The 19,675-nt window shown below is 48.1% G+C and overlaps 1 long non-coding RNA gene across 1 annotated transcript in view; it reads left to right on the forward strand.

Annotated features, from left to right (window-relative positions):
- The window catches only part of LOC132648312 (uncharacterized), a 65,730-nt gene that overhangs the window by 2,461 nt on the left and 43,594 nt on the right, over nt 1-19,675 (forward strand). The window lies entirely within an intron of this gene.

Genomic DNA, 19,675 nt, shown 5'->3' on the forward strand with positions numbered 1-19,675 from the left:
TGCAGGCTCAGCAACATGGCCAAGCCTTAAACCAAGGTAGCACCTGTCCCGCAGGGACCTTGTTTCCCTCACAGGCTGGGACTGTCTCAAATTCCCCAGTGGCAGATTTCCAGCAGTTTAAAGCCTCAGAGCTCTGCAGCTGCCTCTGTAACAGGGGTGAGCCTTTGATTCTATCAGCACTGTTAAAGGGGAAGAGTATGACTTCCCTTTAAAAGGTGGTAAACTGAGGTCCAGAGGCATGTGGATGGACTTAGATCCCAGCTTTTGGCTGCAAGCTAGGCTTGCTCTATGACCCTTCCAAAGTGCAGATTTGGGGTTCACTGAGGCTTGGGGGCTTTGCTGATCTTCAGATTCCACACCTGAGTGCAGTGCTGGTCCTGCCATTCCCAGGGCTGCTACAAAACATTCCTGGGGACTAGTGTAAGGTGAGCCTTTGTGCAGAAGTCCCTGTGTGTTTGGGAATACAATAGTAGGACATTAAAAGAGACATGGGGCCTTTGTGCAAGCTGACCTCTTGAGTGGGTCACACACCTGTTTAGCTAGTGACCCAGACCTGAGGCACCTTGCTCCTGGAAAAAGCCTGGGCCACAAGGTGATCTGGTGCTACAGGCAATGTGTTTTTTTTCAAGTCTTCTCCCTTGCCTTCTGTCACACAGCATTGACTGTCAAAGCAAGCCAGACACTAAGGGACTGATCATTCCAGATAATTTTTGCAGGTTAGCTGCTTTTATTTCTTCCCCATTGTTGTTGTTTCCAGTAATCTGTGTGGCGTTTGAAGAAATTGCTTCAACCGGTTTGAGCTTTAATAAGATATGAAAAAGTCAGAGGCAAAAGGGTCCAGGGATAAAAATGTAGCTTTTCTTTGGCGCTGTGGGTGCTTTGGGCATTGCATCAGAGGCAGTGGGTGGCACGGGGCACAGGCGGGGGGGGGGCAGCCAGGAAGCTGTGCGCTACTAAGCTCAGCTCTGAACAGCAGAATGACAACAGGAAGCACAAAAGCTGAGGTGAAAAGTGAAAAGGAAATAGGGACAAAACAAAACAAAACAACCCCCCCAGCTCCCTGTCAGCCACACAAAGGTGGGAGGTTTCCAGAGGAAGATGCTGGCAAGGACCTTAAGTCTTCAGTAATATCTGCTGAGTGATGGGGTCCTCCTTGCCTTCCCCAAGAAGAGATGCACTTGGGTATCTGACTGTGTCTTGCCATGATGTGGGGTTTGCCCGAGAGGGTCCAACATGACCTGGAACTACCCATATTCCCAGATCACAGAGAAAACCAGCCTCTGACATGGCCAGTCATTCACTAGGCCTCCGGTATCCTAGGTGCAGGCTGTAGGTAACCTACAGTGGCTCACGGCTCGGTGTGGTCCCTGGCCTCCCAGGACCCTCTGGTGGAGGGACAGTTAGAAGTGTGGGAAGGCAGGTAGATTAGCAGAGAAGGTGTGGAGAGGAGCTCCCAGGAGGGCCTGCCATCCTTAGCAGGCCAGAAGGATGAGGAGTTCATCCAAGTGCTGGGGGTGGTGGGAAGGATGATGACTTTTGGTTGCCACCCAGGCATTATTGAGTCATGCCTTTGGGGTTAACTGAGAGGGGGGACCAACCTGAATATGGGTAGCACCATTCCACAGGCTGGAGTCCTGGGCTGAAGGAAAGAAAAAAGGAGACAGCCAGCTGAAAGCCAACACTACCTCCTCCCCCACCCCCTACCCATCCACCTCCCTCTGCTTGCTGATCACAGAGATGGGAGCCGCAACTCCTACTGCCGCAGACAGGAAATAATCCTGCCACATGCTCACCCTGCCATGATGGACTCCCTGAGTTGCCCAAAAAGTGTTTCCTCTGTTACTTTGCTTCTTGTATTTGGTCAGAGCAACGAAGAAAGTGATGACTAACCATGGAGTGAAGAGAGGATTCCTAGCTGAGAGGGAGCACCTTTTGAGGCCAGGATGGAGGGCAGGAGGGAGGGAGGGAAGGGGAGAGGGAGGGAAGGAAAGAGGGAGGGGCTTTTGCTGGCATGATGGACATTAACTTTTAGTCAGCAAATGGTGCTTGCCTGATTACGTCATGCCGTAGCTCTAAGGAGCCACCTCACACTCCCAGTTCTCCACTCGACTTCCAGGCACAACTCTCCACCTTCTTCTCTCTGCTCTTCTCTTCCCATCTACCACTCAGCATTCTCTCTCTCAGATTCCATGTATTAGCAGAATACAAACTCATTTTAGTTCAAAGACCAAGATGACATTGATTTAAACATTAACATGTAAGTTAATTTCACAAGATCCCCCAAGAGGAAGCAGTTGGTTGAAGAAGCTGCCTCAGTACGGTGGGGACTCCAATGTAGTTTCTTGTTTTTCCATCTATTAAGTGCTCGCAAGTGGTTCTCCACGTCACCTTGCTCCACAATAGGCACAGAGGGGTACAGTAAGATTGAGAGCCATTCTTTTGACGACTATGATGCCAGCAGTATACATATTTCTGCTCACATCTCACTGGCCAGAGCATGGTCATGTGACCACATACCAGCATAGGGATATCTAGACAATATATTCTACCTGGCTCCAGAAAAAGTTTAAAGATTCTTATACTATAGCATGAAAATAGACACTGGGGTAGCTGGCCGTTTCTCTCCTACTCCATTTCTTGTTTGTGACCTTATAGAGTTGTTACCGGAAATTAACATTTCAGGGGCAACTCTCTCATTGGTCCTGTTTTGGTTGCCCTGTGCTTCATACAGAGTGTAAAGGCAGAATGTCAGTACAAGGCCAGACACTACTCCCAGGCTAAACCTTACAAGAGTGAAGTCACGAGGTCACATTTTTGGAGATGTCTGTTCTTAGTCACTAAAATAACCGCTCCCCTTATGGTAGGCTGAGTGAGGCCTTTGTACACAAACATTTGTTATTTGGTTTGTGTGGAGTGGGTCCTCACAGGGCCCCCAGTCCTCTGAGAAGATACAGTGAAGCCTGGAGGGTTGTGCCTGCTGGAGCCAGCCTGGCTTCCTTAGGTAGGGTGAGGAAGGACAGAGTGGAAAGCAGAGAGGACTGACGGGCTGTGGACGTGAGTGTGGATGTGATTTCCTCCCTTGGGAGCAGCATGTGGGAGCCTAGAGTTAGGCCACCCTTCAGCGAATGGGTTCAACCAGACAGATGATCCAGATAATCCAATAAAACGCTTCTTGTTTTTGCAATTAATCCAACCGTCACACTGTGTTTCCCAGCGATCAGTTGTCAGAAAGTGATTGTGAGCCTCGATGTTCACTTTCTGGTTGAGCCAGAGTCCGTTTTCATCTCAGGCCTGCTCTGTGCTGCCTGCTCGCATCTCACATGATGACACAGGAGAGGACGGGGAGGGCGGGGAGAACGGCCCATGCATGGCGCTGCTGATGCCGGCTCTGCTTGTGACTGGGGTTGCTTGTCCCCTGCCTTCCATCATCCCCCGCAACCACAGTGTGGCAGTAGCTTGGGTACACACCCCTCTCTTCCTCAGTGACAGACTTGAGCGAAGATGCCCCCTGAGTTTGTATGTCTCTCCCAGTGTCTAGGTAGTGCATGGCACGTGGTGCCTGGCATATGAATCAATGGTAGCTGAGTTTTGCCTTCATTCAGAAACCAGGGTTGGCTGGCTTTTTTCTGACTTACTTGTTGGCTGTTGCATTATCAAAACACCCAGTTTCTCTCCTATTTGCACTCTTTCCAAATGGGACTCCTGCCTTCCCCTCTTCTCACTTTCCTTCTAAGAACCATTATTGTCTCTAAAAATGAAAGCAGAATTTATCAGAGGTCAGAGGAAGACAACTCACCATAAAAATTCATGATCTCAGCTAGAAGTAATGACTCATACCTCTAACCCTTGCAAATAACAGGCTGGGACAGGAGGACCACCACAAATTTCAGGCCTACCTGTGTAACAGTTATATCTGAATTCACACTGGCCTGGGATACAGAGTAAAATCTTATCTCAAAAGAAAAAAAAAAAGTCAAAAGCCAAAAAACAAAATAAATTAAATTTTAAGGGTTTATCTGCTAAACAATTGCTCATGTTCTAAGCTATTTTTCTCAGAGAAATAGAACAATAGTCTCAAAACACCAGTACGTGAATGTTCACAGTAATTTTATTTGTAATAGCCTAACACTAAAAACCTCCTGAGGGCCCTTTGGTGGGTAAAGGAAGGTGTAGAGAAGCCCCTGTACCCGTAGCTGGAGCACCGCTCAGCGCAAGGAGGAGTACATTTGCGGAGCGGGCAGTGATGAGCTCCCTAGTGCTGCCCTAACAGAGTGCCAAAGTGAAGTGGCTGGGCCAGCAGACATGCCCGTAATGGTTGTGGATGCTGTAATCATTTCCAGGTCAACTTGTCACGCTCTCTCCGACGGTCGCAGAAGAGGATATTCTAGATTTTTCTCTTTCGTTCGGGAAGCTCTTGACTGGTGTTGGCTCACCTCTAGCCTTCACATGGAATTCTCTTTGCGGGAATGCCCACATCCCAAGTTCCCGTTTAGAAGGACATCAGACAGCTTACCCCAACCTGATCTTAGTCGGTCTCAGCTGCTATAAGCCTGTCTCCAGACAGCTTGACATTCTGGGGCCCTAGGAGGTAGGGCTTCTCATGTGAGTTTTGAGTGGGATGGAGTCAGATCATGATCTATAGCAGCAGGATAAGGGTAGCAGGCTTAGCAGGGAGATTGACCCCAGGAGGTTTGGTCTCAGGTGGTTCCATTCGCGAAATCCACACATCGACAAAGCCACAGAGGTGGAGGAGAGGTTAGTCGTTGGCTGGAGGGACAGGAGCACGGCTGGAAGACAAGCCTGCCGAACTTCAATACAGCGTTCCCCCACGGTGGCAAATGATCAAGTGGCTTTGAAACAAGTGCACACACACACACTCACACACACTCACACACACTCACACAAATTCATGGAAAAACTGATGGGAACAGAATAATGTCAGTACTCTATTGAACAATATTTCATCAATGTCAGTTTCCTGGTTCTAATTTAATGTTTTTCTTTATTTTTGAGACTTTTAAGTAGGTACACAATGAAATCTGATCATACCTCCTTTAAGAGGGAGCATTTCCATATGGAGTATTTCTCCCCATTTCCCCAACATTCCCCTCCTAATTTTATGCTCTCCACCCCCCCCCCCCACTAAGGGCAGTAAGTGCTGCATGTGTGGGAAGGTGTGGGCCACCTGCTGGAGCACTGCAAGCCTAGCAAGAGAACGACAGCCCTCCTAAGAGAACATCCTCCCTCCCCCAGTAGCTTTCAGTAGCTCCTCAGGGAGGGGTGGGGCTGTGGAGCAGCTACTTTCTCTATCTGGAGGGACCCAGTGGCTTGATCCTGGGAGGTGTAAGCTCAGCTGCTTGTGAGACCACGCCCAGGAGACGCGTCACCTCACACATCCCATTCTTTATTCTCCCGTCTTCCCAGCTCCGCCCGGCTCTTTCTGCTCTTTCTCCATGTTCTTGGTTGGGCCTTGGTTGGGCCTTGGTTGGGTGGGGATTGATAAACATGTCCTTTCTAGGGCTGAGCACTCAATCTTCATACTCTACATCTCTCTGTGGACTGATGCCCGCTGCAAAAAAGTGAAGCTTCTCTGACCACTATTGAAAGCAGCCAGGGCTACAGGTAGAAATGCAAATATTTAGAAGGCCGGTTGATAGCTTGGCATTTAGCAACATCATAGTAACAGGCTCAGCCCTGAGGCCTACCATGACCTAATGGTATCCTGTGATTAAAAAGTTGTCACCATCAAGAGAAGGGTCCAAGGGACTTTGTAAACACTGGCCTTCAGCTCCTGAGCCCCTCTAATTATTTTAAGTTAAAATACCTTTAAAACGTTAATCCTGCGGCTGTGTTTGGGACATTGGGGGACAGCAGCTCTAACCAAGAAGCTGTCTACAACTGACACCGGTTGGCAAAGGAATAATTAGCTTCCTCCACCGGAGTCTCACTGGGAAGACCAACCACACCTGGGGGGGGGGGGAGCCCATACCTGCAAGCTGTTGGGCAGCAAAACACAGACTCAGCAATAGCACTGTCGACTTTTTCTCTCCTTTTGCTCTGGTATACGCAACACAACACAATACAATACAATACAATACAATACAATACAATACAATATAATATAATATAATATAATATAATAATGTGTGTATGGCTTTGAGTATGCACATGTGTGTATGTATATATGAATATGATTATGTTTTGTGGGTGGTTTTGTGTGTGTGTTTCTTGTTTTGTTTGTTTTAAAGAGCAGAAAGGGACCATGGAGCTGGGTGGGTGGGGATGTGGGGGTTCTGGAAAGCACTGAGGGTGATACACTACCAGAACATATTGTGAAACAGTTTTTTTAATTGAAAATGAAATTAATCCTATAGCTGTGTTGGGGCGTGGGGGCAAGGCAGGAGGGAAGATACGAGGTTCTGGGAGTACAGACAGGCTCCATTTTTTCAGAGATGGTCACTATCCTGAAAAGGATCTTTGCCTCTTAAATTGCTGTGGCATTTGAAGTCAGTCATATCAGAGTTCTCTTCAATGACCAATGTGTTAGGCAGGGCTCTCTTAAAGGAGAGTCTCTCTGTGTGTGTGTGTGTGTGTGTGTGTGTGTGTGTGTATGAGTGGGTATGAGTGTGTGTATGTATGTGGGTAAGTGTGTGTATGAGTGTGTATGTGAGTATGTGTGTATATCCAAGAGGGATTTACTTGAATGGCTTACAGAATGCCTGGCTAGTTCAACAGTGGCTGTCTGCAGACTAGAGAATGTGAGAACTGAGCACACAGCTGGGCCCAGCCGGCGTTGAGCTGAGCCTTCCTGCCTGGCAACCTCCCGGAGAGTCACAGTCTGCACTGAAAGGCTGAGGAGGCTGGTGTAGAGGCTGGTGAGGAGGCTGGGCACAGCAGTAGCAGCAGCACAGGGACAGAGACCAGCAGGAAGTGAAGGCAGCTGGGCGTTTCCTTCAGATCTTTATCTGTGCAGTCCCTCAGAAGGTGAGGCCCACACTAGAGGAGGAGCCTCTGCCTCAGTTTACCCTTCCTCTAGATGTACTGACAGTCAAGCCCACAGATGTGTATTTTGGTTAACAAGGAACTAGCTGGTTGACAGTCAACTGTCAGAAGGAATAATGAAGAGCCATATGAGGAGAGACAGGCAGGCAGACAGCCAGTCCACGACACGAGGTACATTCATTCTCTCCAGATCCCTCTCAACCAGCTCAACAACTCATTTTGTTTTGGCATTAATTCCATTAAAGCCTCATCTTGTTGGCAATCGGTTTTATTTTTAGCATATATATAATTCATATTATATATAATATAATCAGAAAATTCAATTATATACTCAATACTTTATAGTTTCTGGTGAGTTTTGGGTTTTTAAAAAGCTATTAAAGTAGAGTTCACATAATAGTATAAAATTAACCATTTTCAGGGATAGAAATGGAGAAACTTAACATTTTCAGTATTGAACAGCTACCAACTCTACCTTGTTCCAAATACTCCTATCACTTCAAAATTATATCCTCTAGTAATAAAACTGCACTTTTGTCTCTAGAGTTTACCCATTCTAAATATTATTTCTATGCAGTCGTACAATTCTGACTTTTTGTGTTTGGCTAACTGGCCACTGGCTAACTGTCTTTGAGGCTCACCTCCCACTGTGGTGTGTCAGCGCTTCCTTCCTCTTCCTAGCTGAGTGAGATTCCACCACATTCCCTCCTGTATCCTCACCCACAGCCCCTGAACTGCTTTTCCCTCATGCTGTTAGTACTAACCACTGGACACACTAATCTTGTGTATCATTTTACTTGGTTTATCTACCACAAAAGTACCTCCAACACAGAGAGTCAAAGTCAGTGTTCTTCCGCTCAGTGAGGGAATAGAAGAAGGCAGACAGCCCCTTTGAAAGGGCTAAGGACGTGGTAATGCTTAGACTATGGGTGATGTTGGGAGCCAACATAAGGAAGCCAGCAAGGGACAGAAAGCATGCTGTCTCCAAGAGCAAAGCACCAATGCTTCAGTTTTCAGACTGATGGGGAGCAGGGGCCCAGAGGAACCCAGGACTTCCTTAGCAGCCATCCACAGAATGGAGGAAGCTAGTGAATGGAGATCATCTTCCCCCTAGATCCCAAACCTTCTAACTTCCTACCAGGCATCCTGCTGGCTAAATCAAAGTGGAAATCTGAGGGTTGGGGGCCAGTGGTATGGGCAGATAGCAGCATGAAGCTGGAGGATGGAGTATATGTGTGTGTGTGTGTGTGTGTGTGTGTGTGTGTGAGCATGCACACATGTGTGCCTATATGGTGTGAACTGAGACATCTAGGATGGCTTTGGCCACAAACCAGGGTTTCTACTTGACCCAGAGTTCTCTGATTTCGTAGCTAAAGCTCTCCCCCTCCCCACCTCCCAGCTTTCCCTGCCCCTTTGCCTCCACACCACTTGGCGAGGCCCTGGAGACTGGGTGCTGCCCATCTGGCCTCTTGTCATCCTCTTACTGCTCTCACCTAGCAGGGCTACTGTCAGCACCACGCCTCCAGCACAGCAGTGCGTTGCTGTGTCCTCTGCATTCCTAGCAGACCCACGGGCCCCTGAGGCCTGGGGTCTTTTCTTCTTCCTCCCTTGTTCCTGTTCATTTGGGAGCTATAAGAGAGCGACAGAGAGAAAGAACTGGGAAAATCAGGGGCTCAGAGAATGTTGTGAAAAGAGTCAGGAGACAATACAGCGAGTGCTTAGTGTGGTCCTGAATGCAGGGCTTACGGGACTGTGCCCAGGCTCCAATAGGCCCTTTATACTCCTTCCTATTGACTGTTGCAAAACCCTTCAACGGCCTCGCATTGTGCTTGAAATAAAATCCCAAACCCCCCATCCAGGCGCACAGAGCTCCAGCCTCAGCTCGCATGACTGGCCTCCCTCCCTCCCGACCTGCCCTCTTGCAGCCTCTGGGTGTACCAAGCACTTCTCACCCATAAGCCTTTTCACCTGCTGAGTCCCCAGCTTGAGAGGGCTTCCTTCAGCTTCCCCAGAGTGCCGCATTCTCTGGCTTCAGGTGGCATAGCACATCCTCAGAAAGGCTTCTCCTGGTTGAAAATAGGCCCTCCTTTCCCTCCCGGCACCTGTGCGTGTTTCTCTCACTGGGTTTCAGCTGCATGAGAAAGACACAACTTTTGCCTCCTCTGTGACCTGGCCTACAGTGGTCAGCAGACCCCACGGCTCTACACTCCACTGGATCTGTGGCCAGCAAAATGAATTACAGCTTCATTTGGCAAAAGCAGAGAGTGGGTGGCTGCAGGACCTTTCCTCTTTGGCTGGTTCACCCGTCAGCCTTTTAAAAATCTTGCTTGTGAAAACAGCTCTGAACGTGTCGCGTGTTGTTCACTGTGCCCTTTGCTGAAAGAGGGTCCAGCCTTCTTTCCATGGTTGCCATCCGTGCTTGCTGACACACAGGGTTACCCACTGCTCATGAATTGTCATGTGACACCGTGTCTATTGCAGGTCTTGGTGGGTTTGGATTTGGGACATTACCCAACTCATGGGACCTTGTAAATGCACCTTCTTTCTCCTTCCCTTCTGCCTATTCCTTTTCTCCTCATTAAAATAATGCTGAAATGCACACAAATACTTGGTTAAATCTTATTTTTCTGATACTGGCTGTTTTACTGACAGAGTACCTGGCCAGCATTAGCTGATCATTGCCACATCGCTTGGCTCCAATTCTAACCTCTCAAGAGCTATTGTCTGAACAGTAGTCTCCGATGTTTGTAATGTTTGAGGTAGGCAGTGCAGCACAGTATTACAGGGCTATTGGAGAATGTTCTAGAACAAGTGACAGCCTGGGAGAGGTAGAGCTGTGTCTTGGAGAGTCACTTCTGGGCCAAGACTGGAGGCAACATCCTCATGCTTCTTCTGCTGGCCATGTGCCTTTGTTTTCACGTGTGCAAATGGGAAGTAAAAAGTGCCCTTAAAGACTGAGGTCTCGGCATCCAGCATCCCTTTCCTTTGTTCCGGAGGGCAGCTCAGCTTTCTTTAATCAGCAAAGTTCCACTACAGGAAGATGCCCACGAAGAATGCAAACCAGGTGAACGAGCCTGCCCTGTGAGTCACCTCCACCATGGGAACGGTCTGCTGGATTCCTGCTCTTCTTTATGATTTTTTTCCACCTCTTCTTTCTCTCTTTTCTCCTCCTGCCTATTTTAAAATCCCAAACACTGAAGACAGAAACCTTCTTTCTGCTGGAGGCCCAATGCTAGCAGCAGAGCTGCGCTGTATGGGATAATTCCCCTTGTCCTCAATGAAGTGCAGCTATTGTAAGCCTCCATAAAGGGGACAATCCCCCTGTTTATATGGACCCGGTGTTTATATGCAGTTCAGTCAGTGTTTTGTTTAACACACAGACTCCCTTAAAGCTCCTGGCTCAGGATCCATTTAATTTTATAAGTTGAGCCCGACTCCTTTCCCTCCATAAGTGTCATTTCTTATTCTCGAGTTAGATCAATAAACCATGAAATGCCTCTATTGAAAAATGATATGACCAACCTCTGCCTGAGAATTCAGGGGTTAAAATGTGGGTTGAGGCTTAAACACCCATTAAGATACTATTGGATTAAGATGAAAACTCCCTGAACGTGAACTTTACTACATTTTAACTCAGAAACATAACCCAGCCCCGGGTTCTCAATGTCCGGACACCAAATACTGCTTTTAGAATACATTAATGCTGCACAGGTGGTAGATTGACGTGGCGTCTTGAAAATATGATCCATTTAGTCTCTACTTGTAATGACCCGAAAAGAGAAGCATTTCCCCACTTGGCAGTAAGAAAATGTAACCTAATGATTGGCAAGAGAAGATAATTAAAGTGGCAAACCACAGGTTAACTGCATGCATGAATTTACATAGGGTTCTAGCATCTTGATTTTGAAATACACATTTTGAGATTTTATTTTGAGATAGAAAAACTTTTTCATCAAGTGTGTATCCATATGTCACAGGAGGCCAAGGCTCCAAGAGGGAACTGACTTGTCCAACGTCACCTATCAGCAACGCTTTGGTCAAAAGGCTCACTGAGAGTGAGCTTTAGCACTTGGGGTGATCCACGAGGAAACTGTAGCTCAGAAGTTTTTCTCTCCTCCATTAAGGACAGTGTTTATTAAGATGGAAGGGATGGAAAGGCCTACAGCCCAGTGGCATTTGGCAGGACCCTAACTTGTAATCTTCACATAGGAATGGTCACCATGCAGGGACCCTGTAGACGGAGAAGGGGCTTCAGAGCTTAGCTATGGCAGGCATATGATGACATCACAGCCGTTCTTTTACTGATGTAGAAGCTCAGCAGTTCCAGACAGAAACGTGTGCTCTGGCTTATCATTTTGCCATTAGTCTCTGACATGATTTGGGGTGGAGGAGAGGAGTCTTGTATACCCCAGGATGGACCTGAGTATACAGTGTAGTCAAGGATGGCTTTGACTTTCCTGCCTCTTCTCCCAAGCGAGGGACTATAGGTATGCATCATCACCCTCGGCTTGTGAGCGGCGGAGGGTGAGCTTGGCTCATGCTAGGCGAGCTCTGTGCCAACAGTCACACCCCAGCCCCTCTATGTCAAATATTTTAAAATAGTTGAAAAATGATCCCTACATTGTTAGTTCACATTGAAATTCTTCAAAAATTATCTAATCAACTGAATCCAATTTGATGTCAATAATGGTCAGAGGGGATAGGCATAAAAATTAAGAAGGGATTGAATAAGCCTAGTGCACAGAAAGTGATAAAGATGTCTGTCAGTTTAAAATATGTGGAGCAAGGCAAAGGGGTGGAGGGGTCTTGACACAGATTTAACAAAACCCAGAAAACACATACTCCATTTAAACCCCTAATCCCACGGAATAGGGTCGACAAATACCACTTTCTTATCCCATGCCTAGGGCAGGCATCACTAATCCATCCCAGTGCTCTTATCTCTCAAACATGCTCATTTATGTGTGTCTCTCGTACTAGCATATAGGCCTGTGGAGAGAACTGGCCAAGTCTGTTTCTCCTTTATCCCCCACAAATCTCACACAGACTAGATGTTTAATGATTGCCAAATGGGTGAGCTCAGAGGGGTGAAGAAGGAGGGTGTCCCTGCCACACCGGAAGTGAACCCTCCCACACTGGAAGTGAATCTGATCTTTACTGGTACATCCTTCTCAGGCTGGGAACATAGAAGTGTGAGGGTGTAGTTACAAGATACTGTGAGGTAATGATGAAAACATTTTAGGATCTTTTAATGTAAAATGTAACTTAAGTAAATAGACAACTTTCCAACTGTTTCACAAATCTGGAAAAATGTATACACTCATATATCCTGCACCCATTCAAGACATTCTAGAAAGTTCCCAATAGTTTTCCTAAGTAATTCATCTCCAGAGGTGAGCACCAGTCTAGCACTATAGGCGAATTTTGTCTGCACTAGAACTTCATAAAACAAATCCATAAGGTGCTTACTCTTTTGTTTCTAACTTGCAATCACAGTAGACTTTTTGTTTGTTTGTTTGTTTGTTTTTACTCTGTAGCTTAGTTGTGGCTGTCCTGGAACAGATTTGGATGACCTGAAACTCACAGAGATCTTTCTACCTCTGCCTCCCAAATTCTGGGGTTAAAGGTGTGCACCACCACACTGGGTCAATGCAACACTTTCTGAGGTTCGTCTGTGCTGTTCCATCTGCCGGTAGTTCGTTCCCAAACACTGCTGCCTATCACACAGTTCAGCTGCGCTCTCACACCCACCTTTACCGGACAGAGTCTAAAGTGACACCCAAGGTTCTGAAAGCAGTGTGCTGGTATAATCTTTCTGGATGAGTTATGTCCCAAAGATGCCAGCTCTGAGACTAGGTAACGAGGGGCCATGACTTCTCCCATTCATTTTCACCTTCACACATGCTCACTGATGAAGCCAGCTACCTCATTGCAGGGAGAAGCTGAGGAGGTTCTCTTTTGAAGGACCTTGAGAGAGCAGAGCTGCAATCTACAGTTCAAGAGTGTGCCAGGAACTGAATCACGTCACCATTGCAGGGACATGTCAGAGGCAGGTCCTTTTCCTCGTCAGCTTGTGGGTGCCTCCAACCCCGACCAATGCTTTGCCTGTAGCCTCACGAGAAAGCCCGAAACAGGGAGGCAGCTCAGCATTTCTGGGGTCCCTACCTTTGAAAACTGTGAGATAATACAGGATGTTGTTAAAGTCACTGAGTTTGGGGGAGGGGTTTTCTATGCAGCAATAGGTAAGTAATAGAGAGGTCTCATGAAGCAGGCCACTTCTGGATCCCCGGATGTAAGTTATAAATGCCTTGAAAACATTTAATAAAACCGTCTTTGCTGGCTCAGCAGACCACCACCCTGCCGTTCAAGCCGAGCACACCAGACTCATTGTCTTAGGAGACAACGGCTGTCATCTCCAAAGGTGTCATTATTTCAGGTTTTGAATTTCAAGAACCAAGGCTCAGAAGAGGAAGAGCTCCCTGTGCCCCACACAGAAGTCATGAGTATGGTGTTAGACAAGATGCTGAGCCAGAGGACAGAAGGGGCTCCTGGTATAACTCTGAAAAATGTTCCTATGTCTTGTTGCTCTTGTGGGTTCCAGTGAAAGGTTTCCTCAGATAGGCTTGGAAATCTAGAAAGAGATCTGCTGCCCCATCCCCAGTGGGTGGCCAAAGTTGTTTGTCTACACGTGGGTACAACAGTTTGGATAGGACCTGTTTCCCCACAAAAGATGTGTGCATGGTTTGTTCCCATCTGCAGCGCTCTCCAGAGGCAGTGGGTCATGGGATGCTAACTTCATCAACTGGATAATTCACCAGTACTGGCTGGCTACCAGGAGTCACTCTCTTGCTCTCTTTCTTTCTCCCTTCTTCCCTCCCCCCCTCCCACTTTCCTTCCCTCCTTCCTCTTTCCTTTCTGGCTGCTGAAGTAGGCGACTGTGCTCGGTCACACCTTCTCTACCATGATGTTAGTGCCTTGCCAGCCGGGCACAGACTGGATTGCTACAACTGTGGACAAAATGAGTCTTCTTCCTTTGAAATGGTTTCTCTTGGGCACTTTCATTATAGTTTATTACAAAACAAAACAGACCCCCACTTCCAGCCAAGTGATGCACGTGGGCAGTGGTAACCATGGCAATGGGCCTGTGGAGGCAATGAGCCTCTGAGGCAGCCCCAAGGAAAATTTTCACAGCCCCAGGGAGGGGAACCAAGGTGACCAGCACTGTCAGAGATGTCCTGTAGGGCACAGGGACGGATGGAGTTGCACAAGAATGAGAACACACAGCACATCCTGACAGTAACGGGTACTGGCCACTTGTTACATGCAAGCACCCTCCTGTGTTGTCTCCCACCACCTCTGGAAGCGGGGTGCACCCCAAAAAGAAGACAACCCAGGAAAAGGAAAAGACTGATGAATTTCCCTCCATTAACTAAAATCCATTTTCTACCATGCGGCCTAAGGAGCTCAAACAGGAATTGAAGGGAACTTTGTGTGATTGAGGACAGAGACTCTGGCTTGCATTGGGGCTTGCCACCTGTGAGCTATGCTGGGGCTGTTCAAACCGTTAACTCCATTCCTGGGATCAACGCTGCACCAGGAGAAGGGGCTGGGGCAGAGAGATGCGGAGCCCAGATGTCAACTGCTGCTTTTCATGCTCCAGAGATTATGATCTTTGGAGAACGTGACTCTGGCTAAACTTAACAGAAACAAGCAGTTGGTGAATTTGCTGGAGAACCCCAAGTAGCTCTGTTCCTTAGGGGCCACACTAAGCTCCATGCTTTACATTTGGAGTTTCTCTTTGTTTGCCTTAAGAATTTGAAGACGTGAAGCTGGCCTATAATCGAGTCTGTTTTGGAGACTCAGGCAGGAGGATTGTAAGTATGAGGCCAGCTTGAGCAGTACAGAAAGATTTTGTCTTTAAAAAACAAACAACCCCACCCTGTTGGTATAATGTTCTTTTAAAATGTATATGCCTTACCCTTGTTAATTCAAATGCTGATTTTCCCACCCCCAACTCTCTGGTTTCAATCTGGATATTGCATTGTGATACTCACTATAAGCATCCTGGCTCAACTCTTGTGTAAACAGGACACAAATAAAGCAAGTAGATACAATGTTGTGCAATGGGAGGAGCCAGAGGACAGGAAAGAGGGGAGGAGCTAGAGAACAGGAAGGGGCGAGAAGGAGGAGGAGCTCAAGGAGAGGGGCCCATGAGGAGAGCAGAGCGGGAGGAGAGAGCTTGGAGGACTTGGAGCATGAAGCAGACCTAAGATTTCACAAAAAGCAAGTATAATGTGGGAAATCTAAATGTTAGGACACTGAGGGCTTGGAGGTTTAGGAGGGAGTAAATACTGCCCAGCATTGTGTTCTAGGTTAACTAAAAACCCACTCTGTGTGGTGATTGGTTTTACAGCTGCTGAGGATTAACAGCAGCGTTACAAGAAGATAAAACGATAGTAAATATCAGTAACTTTCTACAACCCCACCCCTAAATAGTGAGTGGGGAGATGGCCTAGTGGATGGAGAGCTTGCTACACACATGTGAGAATATGAGTTTAGATCCCCAGTACACACGTTTCAAACTAACGTGGCGACTCGTGTGTAATTCTAAGTGCTGGTGGTGCTGAGAGCCTGCTGGGCAACTAGCCTAGCTGAATCAGTGACCTCCAGATTCTTATGGAATCTTGTCTCAAAAATATGATGATGAGATCAACTGAGGAAGACACCTGACTTGGCATTCTGGTCTCCAAGTGCATGTACACCTCTGCATACATGTGCATGCACACACATGTTAAACACCACCCGTGCCCTCCCGTGCCCCCTTAGGTGTGAAATGTCAAGGAGACCCCGCACTCTAGGGCCAGGGACAGTTACTTTATTCAGTGATGCACTGGTAGAGAGTGAACTTGTGAGATGATCTTGGGACAGTCAGTCATCTCACTGTGTAAGATTGCAGTAAAAACATAAAAATATTAAAACATGTAATCACAGTGTCACTCAATGGGACGAAAAATGTGAGTGTTTTAAAGCCTCACAAAAATGGCTTTTCATAAAAGATTTTTCAGTTTTCTCCCCCTAAAACGTGGGTGGAGACAACCCATCATGTGGACCTGGCATGTGATTACAATAGCCAGAAAGATGAATAGTTTAAGACAAAGGCTGCGCGATCAGACGTCTGCAAGCAGATGTTTGCTTCACACGTGTTTCCTTGAGCCAGTGACTCAACCTTTCCGATACTAACATCTATCCTGCAGAATCCCTTCAGGGGCTGGAGATGCATGACCTCCACAACATCCTTGTTGCCAACATGGTGTGACACAGATGGCCAAGCAGACCCAGGTAGCTCGTGCCCAAACAGCAACAGCAACCTGCGAATGTGAAACCTGGCAGAAAACAGCCCCACCCTCTAAGACTGAGGCAGGGCTGAGACTCAGAGAGCAGAGCCAGACACTTAACTGGAAAGCAGGCTCAGAGGGCTCAGTGCATAGAGCTGGATCCCAAAGAGAGGCAAGGGAGAGCGATAGAGCCAGACCAACTGTCCTTGTCCCTAAGCCCCTATCAACGAATCCATCCTTCCGCCCTACAGGGTACAGGGAGGGAAGGGGAACTGGCATGCTATCTGATAGCCAGGAACCGCCCCCCAAACCCGGGAAGGAAATGCACATCCCCTAACAGACCACAGGCAGCCAGTCCAGTGCTGTCCCGAAAGGACTCCCTGACACTCCAGCCCCCATTTGTGTACCGGTGCTGTAGAACCCTTTTCTTAAAAGTCTGTGAACATTAGCCACAGGCCTGCAGGCGCCTGCAGAAGGCAAAAGAGCCATCAGATCCCCGGAGCTGGAGCGAAGGGCAGGCGCTTGTGAGCTGTTCGAAGCGTAGGTTCTGGAACCAAAGTCAAGCCCTCTGGAAGAGCAGGGGGTGCTCGCACCCAGTGAGCCAGCTCTCCGGCCCCAGCGCTCTGGACGTCTTAGGAAATGAGTCATTTCCTACTACTTGGAAATAAGTGAGGAGCCTCAACTGCTGCTGGGTCTCCCCACCACATCCCTGTCTCTACTTTATCAGCTACAAGTGAAGAAGAAGAAAGAAAAAAGCACACTTTTTGAGGAGCTGGACTCCCGGCGTGCTCAAGGACACTTCGCCGCATGTCAAGCAGATATTGACTTCCGAGCCCGCACTAGCACTGCGTGATCGATGTAGCGCCGTTCCCGGCCCCTGGCTCTCCCTTCGCAGAGCTGGCTCTTAGCCATGGGGCAGCGGAGGGCACGGAGACAGATCACTCCTCCACCGCACAGCAATGTCAGCAGCATCGTGTACGGAGGAGAGCAGGAAGGGCCCTGTGAGGGCTGAGGAAGGCCACAGCGTCTCCTCCAGCACTTGCAAACAGCTCTTGCTCCTTTGGAGTACTTTTTTTGTTTTGTTTTCCAGATGCTCTTGGATGGCAACCCCATGCTCGCTCTGCTGAATTTCAAGTGGAGAGAAACAGCAGGGAGTGAAGCCCCAAGCACTTTCACCTGTGGAACTGCTGGTGTGTAAGGTGCTGTGTGTGCCTGCGTGTGTGAGGTGTGCACATTTGTACACTTATCTGTGGCTGCCGTATTCTAATCTAGTGAGGCCGACAACACAGAAAGATAAACATAAGGCCCGGAACCAGACTGTCAATGTCAAGCTTGACCTCTTACTCCTCTAATGACCTTGGACAAGTGGCTTCTTAGGCCCGACTTCTGCTAGGAGAAGGAATTCCTGCTGTCCAGGTAATGCTGTCCCTTCAGGGTAAAAGTGAGAATTCCTGCAGGAAGTACCCGTGGCTAAAATCACTAGTAAAAAGAAATGGGAATAAGGAAATGAGGTGTAAAGGCCTAGTGAGGTGGCTCAGCAGTAAAAGCACTCCTGGCCATGCTCCATCTGACCTGAGTTCAATCCCCAGGACCTCCATGGAAAAAGGGGAGATCCAGCTCCTCTCCATTGTTCTCTGACCTCCACATACACACACGCTGTGGCATGAGCCCCCAAATAAATAAATGTGAGATGTTTGACCAGGACAAAGATGAACTAGTTTGCCAAGGGTGAACTGTGGTGTGTAACTAGCAGAAGGGAAAACAATGGGATTTTAAAAATCAGACTCGAAATGCAACATTTGTGATTTAAAAGCTGTAAACTTGGTTCTGCACTCCCTGAAGAGAGAAAGAGAAACGTCCCACTCCTGTGTGGTGCTCACGTCACCGTCACAGGGAGATGACCGGCTCACTTCACTTCCGGATAGTCGGGATGGGAGGATGCGGCACCAGCCAGTGCCTCCTCCACAGCCACGCATATACTGCGGCACAGGGCAGACGTGGGTTTAGAAAGGGCTACAGGGGACTGGGAGGAAAAGTGGGAGGAGCTGGAGGAGAGGGAGGTGGTGGGTTTGATCTCTAGCTCTAAAATTTTTTAAATAATGAAAAGTAAAAGCTTCCTTTGGTCGTTCATTAGTGTGTGTGTGTGTGTGTGTGTGTGTGTGTATGCACATGGGAGGACAATGAATAGCTGTTCCCATAAGTGCAGTTGTTCACAGGTCCTCAGGGAACTGTTATCCTGAAAGGCAGTGGTCCTTTTCTTTTGCTCAAGTTGCAGTCCTTAGCTTTGGGGGTCACTGATCCCTACATCCTATGATTATTTTCCTTCTGATCTTAGAACGGTTTATAGGATCCTGATCTCTTCAGAGCTTTCCAGGTGAGCCCATGCACCCTCCTCCCCAGACCAGGAGCAGAAACTTCCCAGGGTGGGTCAGTGTGTCCTTTTGGTCCAGCCAGCCAGCTCCACACTGGACCCATGGCAGCTGTGATGGTGATTGTCAGTTACCCACTTGACAGGATCTAGATGAGCTAAGAGATCGGGAAGACACGCTCTAACCACACCCAGCATCATCCTATGGCCGGAGTCCTAGACTGAACACACAGGACATGGAGAGCTGACCTCCAGAGTTGGTCACTTGTTGCTTTCTCAGTGTGCACACAATGTGACCTGCTGTTTCACCTTCCTCTCGCTGTGTCCGCAGCGCCGTGATGAACTGTACCTCAAACTGTAAGCCAAAGAAACCCTTGCTTCCTTTCGTTGCCTCACCAGACATTTTCTCACAGCTACAAGAAAAGCAAGAAATGCAACGAATGGCTTAGCTTCTCCTTACCCTCCCAAGCCTGGTTTGCTTTCTACAGGCAGCTATAGGCCCCTCAAGTCAACAGTGCATTTCGTCTTCCTGCTCCTACTCAGGTTTCCTCCTTTATTGGGGCTCAGCTTAGAGTGAGCAGTCTTGGAATGGTAAGTCTGTTAAAGAGTCACAAGGACCCCATCTTGTACCAGGTGCCGTCTTCTGAATCACCGAGGGACTCAGAGGAAGGCCACATAAAGAGATGGCAGAAACCCAGATTACCTCCAGGAAGAATGGTGGACTCGGTGCCTTCCCAGCTGCCATCAGGCCTTGCTTTCCCCTTCTGTATGCATTATATGCACCCAAGCGTAGGTATTTGCAGCTCCTGGGCTGCTGGGACAGCGTGGTCAGACAGCAGGTCTGTACTAGCCTCAGTTGTGCTGAATGACTTGAAGTTCCAGAAGCTGCTGTGATCTGTGCTGAAGCCACAAGTGCCATGGGCTGCTCTTGGGAACACCAAGACAGCATGTTCCCGGGGGTGGGGGTGGG

Source organism: Meriones unguiculatus, chromosome 1, assembly GCF_030254825.1.
Source record: "Meriones unguiculatus strain TT.TT164.6M chromosome 1, Bangor_MerUng_6.1, whole genome shotgun sequence".
Taxonomy (NCBI): domain Eukaryota; kingdom Metazoa; phylum Chordata; class Mammalia; order Rodentia; family Muridae; genus Meriones; species Meriones unguiculatus.